This window comes from Prosopis cineraria, unplaced genomic scaffold (genome assembly GCF_029017545.1).
Source record: "Prosopis cineraria cultivar Desert tree isolate PC_DT_omini unplaced genomic scaffold, ASM2901754v1 PC3, whole genome shotgun sequence".
Taxonomy (NCBI): domain Eukaryota; kingdom Viridiplantae; phylum Streptophyta; class Magnoliopsida; order Fabales; family Fabaceae; genus Prosopis; species Prosopis cineraria.
In genome coordinates this window covers 662,466-675,004 of record NW_026555334.1, presented here as the reverse complement: position 1 = coordinate 675,004, position 12,539 = coordinate 662,466, and the positions used below count along the sequence as shown (strand labels likewise).

Below are 12,539 nucleotides of genomic sequence, written 5' to 3'. Positions count from 1 at the left end.
AGCTGCAAAAACCAAAACTTGCCATCACTGAGTTGTGAATATCTGAATTCAAAAATTCTATACTTGGACTTTGAATTGTGAATTGCTAAACCTATGCTTGTGAATATTTGGATGTTAAGTTGTCAATTTATGAACTTTTGCAGCACGTCAACTCTGAACCTTTGCTTGTCAAGATGTGGACTTTTACCTGTATATATTTAAACCTGTATTTGAGAATAGCAAGACTTTTACTTGTACATTTCTAAACTTTGTAATAATAAGTTTTAATTTCTTTTCCTGTACATATTTCTGAACTTTTACTTTTACTTGTACATTTCCAAAATAATAGGTTTGTTTTTTACAGTATGATGCTTGATACTTCTAATAATGTGTTGAGCTTTATCCAACCAAAAATCATGGAGCAATAGAATAATTGGCTAATTCTCCTAGTTACTGAAGAGGAAATTAAGGCAGCATGCTTCTAGTTGGGAGCTTTTAAGGCCCCAGGTCTTGATGGCTTTAATGGGCATTTTTATTAGGCTTCTTGGAGCAAGATAAGTACCCCTATTCTTACTATGGTTTGTGAATTATTTGAAAATAATGGTGATATTAATGAACTGAATGCTACAACTCTAATCATAATTCCTAAGATTGATCATCCGGAGTTTATTTCTCATTTTCATCCTATTAGCTTATGCAACTTTGCTTACAAGATAATTGCAAAGGTGCTAGCAAAACAATTGAGATTAGTGCTTGATGATTGTATCTTAGAACATCAAAGGGATTTTATTCCTAACCAGTTAATATAGGACAACAACTTCATCGTTCATGAGGTGTTCCACTATCTTAAGCATAAAAAGAAAGGGGAAAAGCATGAATTTGCTCTTACAATGGACATGAACAAGGTGTATGATAGATTGGAATGGAAATTTCTCAAAGATGTCATGCTCAAATTGAATTTTTGCTCTACTTGGGTTAATTGGATCATGCAATGCATATGCAGTGTATCTATCAATATACAACTTTTTGGGAAAGCATTGCCTCTGTAATTCCTGAATGAGGGCTTCATCAAGGAGACCCACTATCCCCATATCTCTTCATATTGGCTTCGAAAGCACTATCTCTCATGATATTTGCTTATGTCGAGTAGGGGGATTTAATAGGAATCTGTTTGGTAAGGAGAGGGCCCATGTTGACCTATTGTTTATTTGCAGATGGCACAATAGTTTTCCTCAATGCTAATCCTAGAAATTGCTTGTTATTTAAAAATGTTAAGAAAACAATACCGCACAAGCCTGAGTTTGATAGGCTAAAGCCCAATAGCTAGGTCTATCTATAGCCTATTATTCTAATGTAAATAACCATTCTTATATTTTTATTCATTTTAATGGTTTAAATGTTGCCCTAAGGGCTATAACTTCAACTATATAAGGAATAAATATTCTAGGGCTTTATGCGCCAATTCTTACATTTTCTATCTTTATCCTTTCTTAACTTCATATCAGAGCTAAAAGGCTTGCTGCCATGGCTGACAACTTATCCTCTACAGACATTCCACCTCTTAAGACCCCACAAGGCTCTAATACCACCAACTCACTCTTCAACACTGCCTTTCTTTTCAAAAGTCTATCGGCATTTTCTCCTCTTTCTTAAACATGTCTATTAAGCTAGATAGATAAAATTTCCTCATTTGGTAGACTCATGGACTGCCTATCCTTGAGGGATATAAACTTAAAGGATTTATAAATAGGATGAAGCCATATCCCACTCAATTTGTCATTATCAACAATGAGTCTAAAATTAATCTAGAATTTGATGACTAGATTTCCACCGATCAACTTGTGTTTGGTTGGTTGCTCAATATTATGACCATTGACATTTCAACTCAGATGACTTATGTTTTCACTTCCTATGGTTTGTGGACTGTTGCATGTGAAATAGCTGGAGCTCAAAATTGAGCTCATGTCATCATGCTTTGAATAGAGATGCAACATACTAGGAAGGGTGTGATGAGTATGCTTGACTATCTAATGAAATGAAAGGTATTTCTAAGAGTCTTACCTTAGCTAGAAATCTTATACCATAATCTAACTTGTTCTTGCAAGTTTTAGCTAGTCTTGATGGTGACTATAACCTTATTGTTGTTCAATTATCTGCCAAAGAAGAAATCAGTTAGGTTGAATTTCAAGCTTCTCTTCTTACTTTTGAAAGTCAGCTTAAGCAACTAAATCAGTTTACCCATCTGAACATTTCCACCCAATTTGCTAACTATACTCGTGCTGGTTAGAGAGGCTCACGTGGTGGAAGAGGCTATTATGGCCATGGTTGTTCTGGTAAAGGTTCTTGAGTACCTTGTCAGCTTTATGACAAACCACGACACACAATCAAGAATTATTTTCATCATTTTGACCGAAGTTTTAATCCACTACATTTTTTGTAAAACATTTGATTTTGGTTCTTCTGGTCTTGACGAAATTCTTTATGCTACACTAAAAATAGTAACTAATGACTCTTGGTATTTATACAGTGGTGCCACTTGTCATGTTACTAATGATGAATCTCGACTTGATCAATCAACTCTAAATAATGGCAAGGCACATCTAAATGTTGCTAATAGGTAAAATTTACATGTTGAAAGAATTGGTTCATCTTAAGTGTCTAATGTTTCTAATCACTTAGTTTAGCTGAATGATGTTTATTATGCTCCAAAAGCTAAGAAAAAAATTATTGAGCATTCCTAAACTATTTGATGACAATAATGCCTTAGTTTTAATAAACTCGGATGTTGCTACTATTACAAATCAGGGCATGGGAACCACTCTGTTGCAGGGGCAGAGAAGTAATAGTGGGCTTTACAAGGTTAATGTCCATAAAGTCAAGAAGAAGAGAAACAATTTTGGCTAAACACAACAGTTGTTATTTGCTATTGATGGAGAAGAAGTCATAATTAATAAGAATAATACTAGTAGTGCAAGTTGTACCAATCTTAAGATGCCTTGGCATGATAGGTTCGGGCATCCTAATGATACAATTTTGAACTAGATTATTAGTGAATGTAATTTTCAAGTTAATAGAAAAGAGGAACCTATGTTTTGTGAATCTTGCAAGTCTCATTCCTTACCATTTAAAGCTTCTCTTTCTCGTGCATCTTAAACTCTACAATTAGTTTGCACAGATTTATAGGGGCCCTCTCTTATGCCTTCTATTAATGGTTTTCACTATATTGTATTGTTTCTTGATGATTACACTAGATTTTCTTAGATTTTTCCTTTGAAAACAAAAGATGAAGCTCTATCCACATTTGTTCAATTTGAGAACTTTACTGAAAAGCAATTTGACAAGAAAATCAAGGCTGTATAGAGTGATTAGGGTTGTAAATATCACAATTTTTCTAAGCTTCTTCAAGATTCAGGAATCCATTTTAGACACTCTTGTCATCACACTTCTTAACAAAATGGGCAAGCTGAGAGGAAGCACAGATAAATAGTAGAGACTGGTCTTACTCTTTTACCACAAGTTAAGATCACTATCACAGAATACCCCCTTACTTGATAGTTATTTTAGCTAATATTTAAAGATTTTTAACCGTCAAGTAATGGGGTGTCATATGTTACTTGACCATTAAAAACCATCAAATATTCAAGATATTACTTAATGTTTATTTCAAGATAACTGTCAAGTAAATTTTTAAACATTTACATTCAAGCTTTATTACAAGACTATACTTGATGGTTATTATAGTAAATACTTGATGGTTATTTAAAAAAATTGTCAAATATTTTTGGTAAATTCTATTCATTGATTTGCCAAAATACTTGACGGTTATTTCGAAACAAATATCAAGTAAACATATACTTGACGTTTGTTTTGAAATAACCATCAAGTATTTACTGTATTTTTTTAAAAAAAGTTGAAAAGCAACTCTCTTGTAAATACAAAGTAATTAAATATATATACCATCCAGCCGACAATAAAAAACAAATGAATTATTATTTATATTAAAATTAACATCCAAATGTCTTTAATCTCTTATATCTTCCTATATCCTAAACCTAAAGTCATAAAAAATCTATAATTTTACCTAATTTGCAAGCTAAAATTTCAAAACTAAATGGCTTAAGACGTAAAATTGGACAAAAAAAAAATAGGTGTGTATATCAAAACTAATTATTGGGCCTAACCACTATCGCTATTCACATGTTGAATGCGGCTTGATCTACCTCTTTAAGGGCTTCTTCTATATGTGCAGCTACATATCGAACACAATAGGGATCCTTGAAGTACTGTATGCAAAGAGTTATAACAAATTCAAGTTAATAGCCATTTAATAAAAATTGGTTAAAATTTATAATTTAAGTGTAATTAAATTTAATATATACCTTGTTAGGTAATGTGGTAGGGACATGGGTGATAATGTCCTCCAAGAATTTCATTAAGTAATAGCCACAGTCATCACTCTGATCTGGCTAAAGTGGACACTGAAAAAAAAATCACATATAAATGAAATAATAGTTAAAAGGCTACAATTTATTGATTAAAAACTTAGCCCATTAGGTTATCTTAACTGTGAGCCATTTCTCACAAAAGTCCAATGTCCTTAAGCTGGGAGACAAGGTCTTGTTGGTTGCAATACCATAGCTATAAGAGAGAAGTAAAGAATAAATGTTAGAAATTCTATATGTGTGTATATTAAAATAAAAATTGATAAAAATTCAACTCACCTATTAAAAATTTCTACCATATCTACCTTGTTGCTTGATTTTCCATTAAGAAGATTAAGATACCAAATTTATGGAGTAATATGGTTAATCACAATAAGCATCCAGTACCTCCTAATAAGAAATACAAGTGTTATTAAATAAGTAAATATAAAAAATATTTTCTTGTACCAAAATTAGCTAGAAAGTGGCTCACCCCTAGCAGTAAGGAGTGAGAAATAAAATATCATTGTCTACTCCCCTATCCTTGAATTGATCTGAAAGCTACCTTACTTGATCTTCAAGAGATTCCTTTGTAATTTTATTATAGGCAGAGACATTATGGGATTAATTAACTTAAATCTCAACTCGAGGCCACTAGCAACCATAAATGAGGTATAAAGGTGCCTTGGGTGAAAAAATAACCAGGCTAATATATGCACATGTGTATACACACACATATAATTTAAATAATTAATTGAGCACTACCGAAGAAATACCTCATGTAGAAGCTCATTAGACTAGTGCTGGTTATTTTGTGCTTGAGGATTTAATTTAAAATTTCATCCTGAATAACTTTAAATGAGTTCAGTTTTTCATATACCTATCATCAAACTAATGACATCCTCAATTTCCACTTTATGAGCCATCCTTATGGCTATTGCATAAGTCTTAAGAGAGACATGGTATTCGTATTCTATAACTGGCGCCGGTGCTGCTAGATACTACGAAACTATGGCTAACTCTATGATATAGCCTGACTTACTTTTAAGTTTCTCTTCCCTCTCAGCTACATAACAAAAAAGTTAGATATTTATAATTATATTATAAAATTATAAATAACTATTTAAATCATACATTTTTTTAGAGGCAATAGGTCCTTTGCCAACTTTGGTGTTACCATCATTACAAGATGGCTAGGCCATGTAATGAAGCTCCCTACTGCATCTGCCACCATGTGTGCCTCATCGGTAGGAACAGGCAATGGGTACTTAAGGTCAATTGCAACAAGTAGAAAAACTCTTACACAGTTGTACACACATCAGTTACAACCACTTTACGTTCAAGAGTGTCTGCCAAACAATTGTAGTCGTTCTCGCCCTAAACAAACAATAATAGTCAATTTTTAAAATAAAAATAGTGAGACATTCATAAGATAAAACATATTACCTCGTGTGGTTTTTTTTGAAGGGATTGTGTGGCTATCTTTCTGGCTAGGGCTAATCTTACACAAAGTCCTCCCAGGGACTTGCCTTTTCAGCAACATGTCAAATAATGTTGCCTGGGCTAGTAGTTGCTGCTTCATAATGGCTTGCTTTTCTCTCAGCTCTTGGACCTCAGACAAAGAAGTTGATGTTCGCTTCTATATCTTGCTAAAATATTGCTTCTTCATGATATCGAAGTCAATACCCGTGACATGACCAGGGTGGTCAACAGTCCCTAATGCCCTAGCCAAGATATCCTCATGCTCAGGAAGATTGCCTTGTGAGACTTCCTAAGAGATGGAATCTTGTGTAAAGTAAATATGATTAGTTTGGATGTTCATAATCAATTATTAAATGACAGATAAGTATAATACTTATAATTTTTTTAGTAACCTCCTTCACGTGAGGGTTGTCAATAATTCCTTTTTTATTAGCGTGTGCTAATACCCAGAGCTTATGGCAAGATATGGTAACCTCTGATCCCTTCTTCTCTGCTTGTTTTTATTCAATGCCTATATACCCCAACCTCCCTGCTTTATAAGGATATTCGTTCTTCACTATTCTCTCTTTATTCTAAGCACTCAGTTCCTCGACAAATTAATAATAAAAAATTTTATTAGTACATGAACATACAATCAATAAATAACACCAAACTTGCAATTTAGGAAACACCAATACCTTGAATTACTTTTCACGCCGTGAGGCAACAAAAGCATCCCAATCCTCTTATTTTACTAAAGGTTGTAATAAGGGAGAAACTTGAGCTATAAATTTAGCATCCCAATCTGTGTGATGAAATATCTAAAAGACAGTAGTGCCCTCCTAGCCTTTTGTAGGACAAAATCCTTTTTACTCTCATCAATTTCAAATCCTGACTGTAAAATAAAATAAACAACATATCAGATGCATCAATTTTAAAAATAGTTTATACTAAAATATACTTAGTAAAATGTAACTTACTACTACGGTATCCCAAACAAGATTCTTCGTGGCCTCATCCACTTTGTGCCATGATTTTACTGTGATAGGCACAATAGTCTTTGCTACCACCCCAATATAACTTATAAATTTTGAAGATTTGATTGCTTGCCCTTTTTTGTTTCATTACACATCAATTTTTTTTCCTGCAGCTCTTGTTTTTGTCACCACTTACATTATCGTTAGGCCCTGCTTGATGTTATTATACTCCTGCTCCATATTTTTCTGTGTACTCAAAAACCTTAGTTGAATTTGTAGCTGAAATTGATGGAAGGGTATCAATAGACTCACTATCAAAAGCTATTTATCTGTAAAGAAACACAATTAAATCAAACATTAATCAACTTAAACAAAATTCACACAATTAATTCAAAGTCTACATGTTCAAGTAGCTCTTTTTCATTTTCTTGACTCTTATTTTTTACTTCCCCCTCATTGAAATATTTTCTTCTTATATTGTAATAATTTACCCTTTTTTGAAATTCAAATGCCTTCACTATGATCATTTTTCACATATAAAGCATCATCTACAGTGACATTACTTTGATTTGATGTCTCTTCAAATAGGTCATCTTCAACTGCTTCATCTCCATTTACTTTTTCATTTAACAGAAAAATAGACCATCCCTTATTAGCAGGGTCGGGAATATAAAACACTTGTTTAGCTTATGCGTCGAAACGAAAGTCTCATCTTTATACCCTTCCTTACTCAAACTCGTGCAAATCCAAATTAATCATCAAATTTCAAGCTATTTTTATGATCAATCTACTTGCACCTAAAGATAAAAACTCGAAAGGATATGTAATCTAAATCTCATATGTGCTCAATTACATTAAAGTATGACATGTTTGCATAGATAGGATTTTTATATTTAGTATTAGAAATATACATGGAATGAGCTACAAGAGTTATAGCACTATTTTATATTGTACTCCTATCATCTTGCTCCCTTGTATAAACTGTATGCCCATTGACAAGGTATGCAGTGTAAGCAATGACCTGTCTACTTTGACCATTAGCTTTGCCCTTTTCAATTGCTTTAGCCATTTGTTCAAGAAAATCTTCCTCAAGTGTACATGTGTCAAAATCATCAAGAGATGATGCATAGCTTTCAGTATGCTCCTAGCTATAACCAATATCATTCATTGTCTCATTATGCATTGTTCAACACTTGTAACTTTGATCCATCCCATTAATTACTAAGTGTTCTTTACAAGTATCTAAATTAACCCACTTCACAAGGCCGCACTTTAAACACAGGCAAACAATCCTAGCAGAGTTGTCTGCATGCTTAACTGCAAACTTAATGAAATTTGCTATCCCATCCCAATATTCCTTAGATAGATGATTAGCAGACGTCCATTTCTTATCCATAATTTCTAAAAAGATTAAGAGGAATGTGATTAATGACTTTGACTACTCTTACATATTTGGAGAGTTAGATACAAAGTATCAATTAGTCAATGAGTCATTAACTATATATTTGCACATTCCTTCTTTAATCTTATTTAAAACTAGTAACTAGCTAATTTTTAATACTAGTAACTATGAGAGTTTTGTAGGCTTTATGCCTTCTTGATTAATCTAAAACAACACATACAACAACAGCAGCAAAAATCACAAAACAACTCAAACAAGTCTTACATATTAAAAAAATTTCAACAACATAACAGTTTAAAAATGGACATTTTTTAGGTCTTATACTCTCTCTTCATTCTAAATTTTAGTCCTAAATATTCTACTCTAGTCAACACATAAGGTAAATAATAAATTTACAACTACATTCAAGATTACATAACATCAACAGCACAATACTCAGTCCACATAGCAATAACAAACACAAGAGAAGACAATGTATGCAACAATTAACAATAAAAATATTCAAATTAACTAAAAATTTAATAGGAAAATTTTTTAACTCATAAAATCAAAACCTAAAACACCCAAAATTAGTTAACCAAAAAATCAAGAATAATACCCATAATAAAGAACAGCCACAAGTCAACAAAAATCAAATTTCAAATAACCATTTTCCATCAATAAACCAAAATCTATAATCTATGAACTCAAAAGAAGGATTAATGATGAAAAAATCAAAGAACCAACCTCAAGGAATGAGAGCACACTGAAAACGAACATGGGAGGCTACGAGAGGGAAGATGAAGACCAAAATGAGCTTTACAACAAGCAAATACCCCAAAGCTAGCATCGAAACAAGGTAAAATTTTGGTTTGATGGCCGAAAATATGTTTTTGAAACTATCTGGAGAGGTTTCAAGAGGTTTAAGTGCAAGCAGAGAAAGAACAATTTAGTTCTGAAATATGATTTTAAAACATAATACTTGATGGTTATTATAAAATAACTGTTAAGTATTTTATGTTTGATGCCTATTAAGACATAACCATCTATTAAGACATAACCGTCAAATATATGCTAGACATACTTGATGATTTTTTCATAACATGCGTCAAATATATTTTTTTAAATATTCTTTTTTAAATAATATAATTGATGCTTGGTTACAGAAAACTGTTAAGTATAACAAGCTTATATTTGACGGTTACCTTTGAAAAAGCATCAAATATACTTACGTGATATATTTGACAGTTATTTACTTATAACCATTAGATATATGTTCATTTACTTGACAGTTGTTTTGAAATAATTGTCAAGTATTCTCTACCTATTTTATTTGTTAATTATTTTTAATAATCATCAAGTATGAGGCATCTTATTTAAATAATTCTGTAGTAGTGGATGCCTCTATATTACTGGTGGGAGTCTTTCTACACTTCTACAGATCTGATCAACAAATTGCCTAGTAGTGTCTTGGGTGGCGTCTCACCTTATATGAAACTTTTTGTGAAATACCCTAATTATTCAACATTAAAGATATTTAGTTCAACCTGTTATCCTTGTCTACGGCCTTATAATACACACAAGTTACAATTTAGATCCACCAAGTGTGTTTTTCTTCGTTATATCAATTCACACAAAAGGTGTAAGTGTCTAAGTTCTATAGGCAAGATCTACATTTCTCAGCATGTGGAATTCAATGAGAATGAATTTCCTTTTTCTACTAGTTTCATTAATAAAAAAAATTACCTAATAAAGTTGAAGTTAATCCAAAGGTTTTCTTTAAACCTTTTTTATCAGCTTTGCCTACTTCATGTCCTTCTTCCACTGATCAATCACTTACTGCAGCAAAAGATTCAGGTGGTCCTGCTCCTCTTCTAAATTCTCCTGAGAGTCCAGCTATCGTATCATTACTTAATTCATCTCCATCCTCTACTATACCTATGCAAATTATAGAGGAGATTGTAGATGAGAACGATCATATTCCTGCTCATATTCACTTAGACAGACCAATTGAACCAAAAAATCAAGTGAGTAATCAGAACAAATACTCAATGATAACTAGGAGCAAAGCTAGCGTATTTAAACCAATAATACCATTTGTTGGCTTAATTAGTTCTGGTGCACATGACATAACTGAATCAAATAGTATTCAAAAAGCCCTAAAGTCCTCTTTATGGTGTAAAGCTATGATAGAAGAATTTAATGCTCTTGTTTGAAACAAAACTTAGGTACTAGTTCCATATACACATAATAAAACACTAGTGGACTGTAAATGGGTGCTTAAGGCGAAATACAATGCTAATAGTTCATTGTCAAAATCAAAAGCTCGACTTATGGAAAAAAGTTTTCAATAGTATGTAGGAATTGATTACGAAGAAACTTTTAGTCCTATGCTTAAGCTTGCCACACTGAGGTTTATTCTAACCTTAGTTGTTTCCTTTCAATGGCCAGTTTGACAAATTGACATAAATAATGCATTTCGTAATGGTTGTTTGCAAGAAAGAGTGTATATGAAACAACCAGAAGGTTTTATGGACAAAAGGTACCCAAACTATGTTTGTTTACTTAATAAAGCCATTTATTGTCTGAAATAAGCACCTAAGGCTTAGTTTAACAAATTAAAGTCTACTCTTCTTGGCTGGAATTTCCAACATTCCAAACGCGATAGTTCTCTGTTCTTCCTCAAATTGAAGAACAAGATAATGTTTGTTCTTATCTATGTGGATGACATCATTATTATTGGAAATTCCTTGGCTATGTTAATTGAGTTTATAAGGCAATTAAACTCATTTTTTCCTTTAAAAGACCTAGGGAATCTGCATCACTTCTTAGGTATTGAAGCACACCGAGACTCAATAGGGATCTATCTTAAGCAAGGGAAATATATCACTGATTTGCTCAGAAAATTTGGAATGACCAATTGCTTCCTTGTTCCTACGCTAATGGTAATCAACAAAACACTATCAACTCATGATGGTACTCCTCTCAAAAATCCGTCTACGTATCGTAGTTTTGTGGGGGCTCTTCAGTATCTTGTAAATACAAGACCTAACATTTTGTTTGTTGTGAACAAACTTAGTCAATTCTGTCATTCTCCTACCGATCAACACTGGCAGGCAATTAAACAAGTACTAAGATATCTAAAGGGTACAGTGGATCTAACATTACATTTCAAGCCAAGTTCAGATTTTACCTTGCAAGGATTCTCTGACTCCGATTAGGCCGCATACACTGATGATCGGAGATTGATCAGAGGTCACTGCATCTTCCTCGATGAGTCTTTCATTGCATGGTCAGGGAAGAAACAAAAGGTTGTGGCTCGGTCAAGCACTGAATCAAAGTATTGCTCCTTGGCCAATGTAGCTACCAAGTTCACCTGGCTTCAATCTTTATTTTCTAAGCTTGGATTCAAGCTTTCTCAAGTTCTTGTAGCCTGGTATGATAATCGAAGTGCCTCTGCTCTTGCTTCGAACCCTGTTTTCCATGCTTGAACAAAACACATCAAGCTGGACGTCCACTTTGTCCGAGATCGAGTCCTAGCATGCTAGATGTCGGTTCAATATGTGCCATCGTCTGAGCAAGTTGCTAACCTATTCACTAAAGCATTATCTCACTCACGGTTCCTAGGTCTACGAAACAAATTTGGGCTCGTAAAACACCCACCCTCAAGTTTGCGAGGGGTTGTTAAGACAGCAATACTGCAAAAGCTCAAGTCTAATAGGTTTACCTATAGCCTATTATTTTAATGTAAATAATCATTGCCATATTTTTGATTTATTTTAATAGTTTACACGTTTCCCTAAGGGCTGTAACTTCAGTCATATAATGAATAAATATTCTAGGGCTCTGTGCACTGATTCTTACATTTTCTATCTTTATCCTTTCTTAACTAAAAAGATCCTACAGGACTATTGTGGGGCCTCGGGACAATGCTTAAACTTTGATAAGTCAAATTTCTTTTTTCAGCCAACACACCAGATGCAGTAAGGGAGAATGTTGGTGCTTTATTGAATATTGGCGAAGCAAATGACCCGGGTAAATACTTGGGGCTCCTTGTCTTGTGGGAAAGATCAAAGACTGTTGCTTTAGCTTATGTCCAGAAGAAAGTAGCCAAGAAGGTCCAAGAATGGAAGAAAAAACTACTTTCATTTGCTGGAAGAGAGGTGATGGTCAAATCTGTTGTCAGTGCTATTCCCATATATCCCATGTCATGTTTTAAGTTTCCCAAGAATGCATTTGTAGCTCTGGACAGCTTAGTATCAAACTTTTTCTGGAGCAACTCTCCAAGTGGAGGATCTATTCACTAGAAATCATGGAATT

The 12,539-nt window shown here is 33.3% G+C and overlaps 1 long non-coding RNA gene across 1 annotated transcript; it reads right to left on the bottom strand.

Annotated features, from left to right (window-relative positions):
• Positions 1–3,995: 3,995 nt before the first annotated feature.
• LOC129307224 (uncharacterized) lies at positions 3,996–11,888 on the bottom strand. Its single transcript, XR_008592324.1, has 6 exons — positions 11,413–11,888; positions 9,966–10,157; positions 5,847–7,167; positions 4,545–5,777; positions 4,359–4,457; positions 3,996–4,262 (listed from the first exon to the last, which is right to left on the bottom strand). It is a non-coding gene; the product is annotated as an uncharacterized LOC129307224 (long non-coding RNA).
• Positions 11,889–12,539: the final 651 nt, after the last annotated feature.